We start from the raw sequence: 9,544 nt of genomic DNA, 5'->3' as shown, positions 1-9,544 counted from the left end.
AGACAAGAGGTGGTGGTTTTAAACTGAAAGAAGTTAGTGTGCTGGTTTTGGCTGGGATAGAGCTAACTTTTTTCATAGAATCTAGTATGGGGCTATGTTTTGGATTTGTGCTGCAAACAGTGTTGATAACACAGGAATGCTTTCATTATTGCTGAGCAGAGCCAAGGTCTTTTCTGCTTCTCACACCACGCCACCAGCGAGTAGGCTGGGGGTGCACAAGGAGTTGGAAGGGGACACAGCCGGGACAGCTGACCCCAACTGACCAAAGGGATATTCCATATCATATGATGTCATGCTCAGCATATAAAGCTGGGGGAAGAAGAAGGAAGAAGATGATGTTCAGAGTGATGGCATTTGTCTTCCCAAGTCACCGTTACTCGTGATGGAGCCCTGCTTTCCTGGAGATGGCTGAACACCTGCCTGGCGATGGGCAGTGGGGAATGTTTTGCTTAGCTTGCATGCATGGCTTTTGCTTTACCTATGTCCTGGTTTCAGCTGAGATAGAGTTAATTAAACTATCTTTATCTCAACCCACACATTTTCTCACTTTTACCCTTTTGATTCTCTCCCCTGTCCTGCTGGGGGGAAGTGAGTGAGCAGCTGTGTGGGCTTAGTTGCCAGCTGGGGTTAAACCACAACAGGTAGGTTTAGATTGGAGATAAGGATGAAATTTTTTACAGTGAGAATGGTGAGACACTGGAGCAGCTTACCCAGAGAACTTGTGGATGTCCCATCATTGGAAGTGTTCAAGCTCAGATTTGACAGGGCTTTAAACAACCTGATCCAGTGAAAGACAGAGGTTGGACTAGATGATCCTTGAAGGTTTCCTTGAGTCCAAATCATCCTCTGATTCTATGATTTAGTATGAATATACTATTTTATAGGAACCTCATGGAATGGTATTTTTTTGAAATAGTATTTGCCATTATAACCAAGTCTATAATACACAGTAGGGGGGAGTATGTCTATGTTGCCACGTGGAGATTTCATGCTTACTCTAAGCCAGACAGCTTCTACAGTTTCAGTAGAGAAATACTTCACCTGGGTCATCAGTGCCAAATGCATCTGCTATGTAAGCTGGCTCATAGAAAGCTCCATCAGTCTGCCTCTGCACTGCATCATACTAACGAGGTAATCACTGAGCTTCTAATGAATGGGATTAGAAAATGGGCAAGGATTGTTTGTTCTTGATCCCTTGTTCAAATGCAACTCGATGCTCTCAAAATATTTGCTTGCAATCAGCTACGAGCTGGGTTCTTTTCAGCTCTTACTAACTAGATGAAAATCATTTTCATCACTATGGGATTTGCCAAATTCGATGATAGAGGCAGCCTGCAGTTTGTAGTGGATGTAAGTAGGGAGCTCTATTTCAGAAGTAAACTCTCTGTAGTTAGGTAAAGCAGTAGGTATCATAATTTGTAATTTCATGCCAGTACTAAGCTTGATTGGAAAGAAGGGTATCTTCTACTAATTAGCTTTTCTTAATAGCAACTTTGGAATATTTAATATTACATACAATGATCCAGTTATGTAGATTTTGAAGCATACATCTAGGGAAAAAACACCAGAAACTCTGACTTCTGTTTCTTCACCAAACCTAACTGCATTGATTTAAGAAGTTTTACAGTTCTGACCCTGAATGAGCTTAAGCAGCTGCAAGATTTCTCTGAGCGTTTTTCTGCATTCAACCTTTACTGAGGAAAGACTGTGTCAGCTTTTTGGAAAGGAAGCATGTAATTTAAACCAGTGCAGGTGAGAATCTAGTTTAGTATTTGTTATTCTTTTCTAAACCTTCACAGTAAACAAAAATACATAACATATAGAGCTAGCTGATTTTTTTTTTTTATGGTGAGAAACATTTTTGTCAAAAGATGTAACTTTTCATGAAGAATAAAACCCGTATCATTTTGTGAAATTCTCTTCAATACTTCCTATGACATTTTAATTAAAACCATTTTTGAAATGCTTTATTTACTGGAGGAAAACTGCATTTATAGTACATGACACATTTAAAGAAGAATTTAAATGGCATTTTCAATCATGTTTTCAGCAGAAAATATTGTGGGTGAAAATGGAACAAAATCCCAAATGCTGATTGCATTGAAACCTATGAAATGAAATGTAATGCAAAATTTGACATTTTTCATGAGATGCCTTGCTTGATTTTTTTAACAGATTAAAGGTCTTTTCCTTTTAAAAAGTGGTAATACGTCTTAATGTTTATTTGTCCTGCTCTTTCACTAGTGTTTCTCATAAATAAATGTCATGTTCTATGCATACAATGGGATCAAATAAGCATCTAATTGATGTGTTTGTAAATGGCACATATAATTGTGAAATTGCTTAGCTCAGATCTGTCAGAGCAAATTCTAAAGCAGCAGTGCACAGTATGAGAATCTGAGCTAGATTATTTTTAAAATGTACAAAAACAACAACAAAAAAGAATCAAACAAAGCATGTTGACTTTCATGGTTTTAAATGAGCAGCAATGAAGATCAAGAGCACATTAAAAACACAAACAATAATGATGAATTAACAGCTACGTATCTTACATCGCTCTGTGTACCAAATCTGGAGACAAAGAAAAAGCATTCCCCAGATACAGCGGGGACATAATTAAAATCTGTAACATAAGGTAAAACATGTCTGCAATGAAGGCGGGGGGGAAACCAAACCCACAACAAAAAAGAAAAAGTATTCACAATTATACTAACACACAGTATAAAACTTAACTTTTCTTTCATACGATTAGTGTTTGTTTGCTATAGCAGTTTTAATACGACGTGATCAGTAAAGCAGACATTGATGTAGGGCCTGAACGTGAAATGCTTTGAGAATCCATTCCACTTCACAGGGTGATCACAGGCTCTGCAAAAGCAAGAATAACTGATAAGTATTCGCAGGATTCCCAGAGACTTCCTGATGTAAAGCTGTTACTGATGGAAGGGTGGCTACTCAAGATGGTCCCAAAATGCACAGTCAAGAACCAAGTAGACATGACCTTAGAAAAGTGTATTTTCACTGGTTCCAGTCTAAGGTTATTGTGGAAGTGGAAGGGGTGGGGAGGCTGAGAGTACAGACGAAACAAATTTATAAAGAAAATATGGTGTATAGCCTGCTGTAGCAAGGAAAAGAGTAGATACTGTGTTCTCTTCAATGCCAGCAGTTCCCATACCTGGAGGATGGTGCATTTAGTTTTAAAAATACATTTTCCTGCAAAGTGGACTAAGTATAGAAGCCAGTGTGTGACACTGATGCACTTTGCAGGAGAGAGAATATAAATATATATAAATATATATTATATATAAAACATATGTATATATCTTTATATATATATATATCTCTAAGAAATATTAGTCTGGTTTCCATTTTTCCATGCAATGGAACCATTAGACAATTTCTCTTGATAGGAAAGACTCACTATACCACGTGTAGATGTCTAAAACATAAAATGTTTACACTGTTTATGTACAGAGTTAATGGAAATAAAGAGGCAGTTTTTGATGAAGGGGCATGTTTCCCTCCCGTTACTATAAGAGAAGCCTCTTAGGGAAGACATCAGCAGCAAGATAGCATCTCCAAGATAGACATCAGCACTATAGGCATCTGAGGTTGGTTAGACAAATTGTATTTTTGCGCTCACCATCCCATAAGGCAGGCCTGTGTGTTTGTAGCAAACGTCGGTATGAAAAATATAAACAGGCTTTTGTAGTGTTTGTGTTTATTATACTTCCTTAATGAATATTGTTTGTGTATATATATATGCTATGTAAGAAAATCTGGTTAAACTTGTTACCAAGGGAAAGGAAAAGGGATGGAAAAATAGTTCGTTATTATTATTGAACCCATAACCAAGAACAACATCTTTCTTTTTCCTTTTTTTTTTTATTACAGGTGAAGAAAGCCTTAGAAACACTCTTTGCTTTAATTGTGTTTTACTGTAAACCAATAAGGTGTCAAAATAGACCAGAGATCAGACACCCCCCTCCCTCAAAGCAACAAAATACAAAACCACACGCATATTGTTATTTATGCCAATTATTAAAATTGTTCATAATAAGATATCATTTAGGTAATCTTTTGAAATCAGATGTCCGTTATGTGCTGCGCTGCATATACAAAGCGCAGAAGACAGTTCCTACTTTGCATTCACATAAACACCACAAAGAGCTAATAAAAACACTCTTCTTTAATGAGAAAGGGTATCCCTCTGAAGATGACATTCATCTCAGCTAATTTAAAGGTGTAAGTACCACCATCTGAGTATAATGGCTCCCAGGCTCCTATTACGGTAATTATACATCTAATCAATGCAGCCAATGGATTTTAAGGGTGGGGGTCATTTGAATAAAGACATCAACTTCAGAATGACCTAACACTGGCTGTTATTGAGTAGCGTTAACTACAAAGGGATCTTCAGGATGACTTTCTCAGATGCAGTAAATGTACGCTGTTGACACCTAAATTTAGCTGCTCAAATTCAGTAGTAGAAATCCTACAGAATTTGCTAGAGTTACTCAGACAAGTGGAAAGGGGATGGACACCACTAATCAGATAACCTTTCCATCCACTTTGGAACCATTCTCACTTTTGTGTTGGCTTAATATTTCACGATCTTTTTTTCAAAGAGGAAAGGCTGTAAGTGGAGGGAAAAGAAAACTATTTGAAAAGGAAGGAACGTTTCTATAGTTACCAATCAACAATATGTTCACTGTCTGTGCAAGTCACAGGATCACAGAATGGATGAGGTGGGAAGAGAGACCTCTGGAGATCATCCAGTCCAACCACCAGGTCAGATCAGGGTCAGCTGAAGCAGGGTTATCAGGGCTGTGTCCAGTTGAATTTTGAATAGCTCCAAGGCTGGAGACTCCACAGCTTCTCTGGGCAACCTGTTTCCCTGTTTGGCCACTCTTACAGGAAAAAAAGCATTTTCTTATGTTAAAACAAATTTTCATATATTTCAGGTTGTGCCCATTGCCTTTTGTGCCGTCAGTGGAAACCACTGAGAAGAGCCTGGTTCTATCTTCTTTATGGCCCCATCAAGTCTTTATATAGATGGATAAGATCCTCCTGAGACTTCCCCAGACTGCAGTCCCAGCTCACTCAGCCTCTCCTCATACGTCAGATGCTCCCATCCCTTAATCATCTCTGTGGCCCTTTGCTGGACTCACTCCAGTATGTTCTTGTTTCTCTTTTGTCCTGGGGAGCCCAGCACTGGACACAGGACTCCAGATGTTTCTCACCAGTGCTGAGTAGAGGGGAAGGATCACCTCCCTCCACCTGCTTGCAACGCTTTGCCTAAGCTGTGTGCGTTAGCATCACAGAAATGCCAACTGGTTGTCTGGATTTCTTCGTGCTGTCCTCAGTGCGGTCTCGTTCACGCCCACCGATCAACGACTGCATGATGCAAACGCGATTAATCAGTAAGTGACAAATTCAAGTCGATCGCTAACAGATGTCTGCCTTAAATAAGCTGGCCATGGTGCTTTATGATCAGTGTGTGGAGGTGTGCACGTATGCATGTGTATGCACATATATACGACTGAGGGAGAGAGCTTATGTGTAGGCACGTCCCCGTGTACAGGAGAAAAAGAACACAGTCTAATCAGATCCTGTGGACTTTGGACAGGCTTTTTCTCCAAGGACTAGGATGAAGGGCACCATATGTTTGACATGAAAGCAAACCCTAGTACCAGCACAGGCCATTACTCTTGGCAGGCTTTGCAGCTACTGGGGATTATGAATCTTGATTTGCAGGCAGGGAAAATATTCTACTTGCAAAAGCCATTTAAATTAGAAATAGATAATCTACAGACTTGGCTCTTGAGTGTAACAAGAGAGATTCTCCAGACACAATCTAAGCAAAAGATATATCAGGCCAACAAACCAACAAACTTAATATATGTTTCTTATTTAGTTGAGGATAAAAATGAGTTATTCTGAGTTATCGAAAAAGAGTTTGAGTTCTGTCATACTCTTAGGTTTTGATTAAAGGGTTTTTTTTACTATTTTCTGTAGTAATAATTATGCTGAGTTTAGCAGTTATAGTCACGGACTATGCGGTCTTGCATTAGCTACTTTACAAATAGAGAAAAAAAAATTAAAAATTATGTTGGGGTAGATCTTTTATTTTATATATATCTGGGGAACTTTACCAGTAGAAACCTGGGTGACTTGAAGCTTTGTCTCTCCATATTTCAGTAAGTCATTTCTATTACCTTCATAGTCAATTAAAGGGAATAGGAGTACTTATCTTGACTTTTTTTTTTTTTTCATGCATAAAGAGAGGGCAAGGAAGGAAAGGGCAAACAAAAGAAGACCCTGCTGCTATCAGACTGCTAAAATTACTCTTCTTTGCAGGGTAACAGACCTCTTTACTGTGAACTGCAAAAATAGACTGTAAAGAGCTGCTCCAGTCATGTGGTAGCTCTAAGTTGCAATAGGAACCTGAGCTATGGATCCAACCTACAGCACTCCTTTGCTTCAGAGAAACATCGTTCATCCATTTGTGGCTTATGATGTAGACTCTGCTAATTTATTTAGTCTAGGCTGTTCTGCCCATGAATTAAAGAGCTAGTCTTGGGAAGATACATTCTCCAGAATAATAAACGTATTTGATCCTACCTGCTGTTGTTTCAAATCAAATGAGGTATCTGTCTTTCTTCTAAGTAAATGTGATGACACACGTCACACTGTGTAAGTTCTGATGATACAACTTTTGACTTTTTCAAATTTATACAGATTTAATGCTTTTTCATAGCCATTAACCTCAATGAACTTCTCTGTTGGAGAACGCTCATCTAGATAAATTGTAGTATATTATTAATAGTAGCTGACCATTACATACACAGAGAATTTTGGCCAGTCGAATGGTTCCTTGAACACGTGAAACAACGGCGTTCATTGCAAGCTGAGATGACCAAAGGCCTATGAAATTATCAAGTGGAAGTCTGCATCACTGAAAGAGGAGACCTCATCCAAAGCTCACTCAAGTCCATGCAAACTCTCTCACTGACTTTATCTAACTTTGCATCAGGCCCATTTGAAAGTTCTTACAGTTGCTCTGCAAAGTCACTGTCTGTAAACACACACTTTTGAAGTAAGTCTGATGGATTGCCCAAAGGATGGAGAATATAGAGCAGAATGAAAAGATGGGTTTTGGTACTGAGTACTGGAAACACGGACATGGAAAAAGCTTTTCAGAACTATTCATAGCCACCTTTTCAACATGTCAAACTCACTCAGCAAGTGAGCACATGCCAGAGCTGGACCCTTAGAAAGGAAATGTTACGTCCTCATCTCAATTTTGCCATTTTTGTTTAATTGAGAGGGGATGGTTTTTTGTTTTGGAGTTTTGGGGTTTTTTTTCAATCGTTGTTCCAGCTCATGTTCCAGGTTCTAATGAACCTGTTTTCAAGGCATAAATGTCTTTTGATGGTTTTGGACTGAACTCTTCACATATGCAAATCCACACTGATTAAACCCATGTCCTATCACAATATATTGTGTTTATCTGCTTTCTTCTGAAACTTTTGTATATTTCATAGCAGTTTGAGATGTAAATTGGAAAGTAGCTTCCAAATATGACAGAGCTGAAGACCTGCAACAGCATCTCATTCGTGATAGAGATCCTAAAGTCATCCACAAGGCTGATAGTGGAGATAACATCTTGTAACATTAGAATCTAAATTTTCTGTTTCTGAAAACCCTCAAGAGAATGTTGAAGGGAAAGTAGGAAACCTCTGGTTGTTTACATTTTTCTGCCTCTAGTCACTTGTAGTTGCTAATACTCTTTTTTTTTTTCCGGACCAGAGAATGGAAATAAGTGTGTAAAGCATGGTAATTCTGAGAGGTACAGAAATCTCTCAGATTTTCCAGACATGTGTGGTGGGTTGACCTTGGCTGGATGGCAGGTGTCCACCAAGCCGCTCTATCACTCCACCTCCTCAGATGAACAGGGGAGAGAAAATATAACAAAAGGCTCATGGGTCAAGATAAGGACAAAGATCACTCAGCAATTACTGTCACAGGCAAAACAGACTTGACTTGGGTAAATTAATTTAATTTATTACCAATCAAATCAGAGTAGGATAATGAGCAATAAAACTAAATCTTAAACACCTTCCCCCCACCCCTCTGTTCTTCCTGGGGTCAACTTCACTCCTGATTTCTCTACCTACTCTCCACCAAGTGGCACAAGGAGATGGAGAATGGTAGTTGGTTGTGGTCAATTGATCACACATTGTCTCTGCTGCTCCTTCCTCCTCACGCTCTTCCCCTGCTGCAGTGTGAGGTCCCTCCCATGGGAGACAGTCCTTCACAAACTGCTCCAGCATGGGATCCTCTCTCCATGGGGCCACAGGTCCTGCCAGGAGCCTGCTCCAGCGCAGGCTTCCCATGGTGTCACAGCCTCCTTCGGGCATCTACCTGCTCTGTTGTGGGATCCTCCACAGGCTGCAGGTGGATATCTGCTCCACCATCATCCTTTATGGGCTGCAGGGGGACAGCCTGCCTCACCATGGTCTTCTCCATGAGCTGCAGGGGAATCTCTGCTCTGGCGCCTGGAGCACCTCCTCCCCCTCCCGACCTGGGTGTCTGTAGAGTTGTTCCACTCACATCTTCTCACTGCTCTCTCTGGCTGCAATTGCTCTTGGTGTTCTTTTTCCCCTTCTTAACTATGTTATCCCAGAGGTGCTACCACCATTACTGATGGGCTCGACCTTGACCAGTGGCAGGTCCATCCTGGAGCCAACTGGCATTGGCTTTATCAGACATGGGGGAAGCTTCTGGCAGCTTCTCACAGAAGCCACTCCTGTAGCCCCCTCACTACCAAAACCTTGCCATGCAAACCAAGTACAACGTGGTAGATATACTTTGCTTATATGTCAGGATTCAACAGATCACCAGCTTTGAGCATCAACGTCAAATTTACCCCTGCATTAATGACCTAATTCATTTGAACTGACTGTCTTCCACCTGTGATGGTGGGGAATGGTCTCTGAGGACCCATGTCTTCCCTTTCTGATTACCTTGATGATGGTTTCAACCTGTGTCTGATATAATTACGTTATTGTATACATAAATTCTTAATGATGCATTTTCAGGATAGGAAAAAAAACCAAACCAAACAAAACAGACAAGGAAAAGAAGACAAAAGTCACAATATTAAGAAAATCTGTGGTGTTTCCTGTATCTTTGAAGCTGAAGCTAATCAGATACCAGATTAGTCTGAGAATTGAATTACTGACATTGTGAACCTTCCAAACCTAAGTCTTTATCTGGGCCTCTGTTCAAAGGTACTATATGATGATGAGATTTTGCCTTCAGTAAAGCCTGTTTTTTCATCAAAGTTATTCTTTTTAAAATAGTCCTTCCCACTAATTTTCTAGGGAAGTAAATGATACCCACTTTTTATTATAGGGATGTTAGACATTTCTCTAGTGCACAACTGTCCATAGCAGAAAAGCTGTGGTTCTTATTCAGTCACACTGAACGTTTCTGCTTATACTGGAATTTTAACAACAGCTTCTTAAAATAGCACAGA

General features: G+C 39.8%; 1 protein-coding gene across 11 annotated transcripts in view; it reads right to left on the bottom strand.

Moving 5' to 3' along the window:
• Positions 1-1,920: 1,920 nt before the first annotated feature.
• Positions 1,921-9,544, bottom strand: part of TSNARE1 (t-SNARE domain containing 1) — a 498,360-nt gene continuing 490,736 nt past the window's right edge. For all 11 annotated transcript variants that reach the window (XM_054816241.1, XM_054816249.1, XM_054816243.1 and 8 more), the window contains one exon: positions 1,921-2,868. The gene's annotated coding sequence lies outside the window, so the exon portion shown is untranslated. The remainder of the gene's footprint in view (positions 2,869-9,544) is intronic.

Source organism: Grus americana, chromosome 2 (assembly GCF_028858705.1).
Source record: "Grus americana isolate bGruAme1 chromosome 2, bGruAme1.mat, whole genome shotgun sequence".
NCBI lineage: Eukaryota > Metazoa > Chordata > Aves > Gruiformes > Gruidae > Grus > Grus americana.
This window is presented reverse-complemented; position numbering and strand designations above follow the sequence as displayed.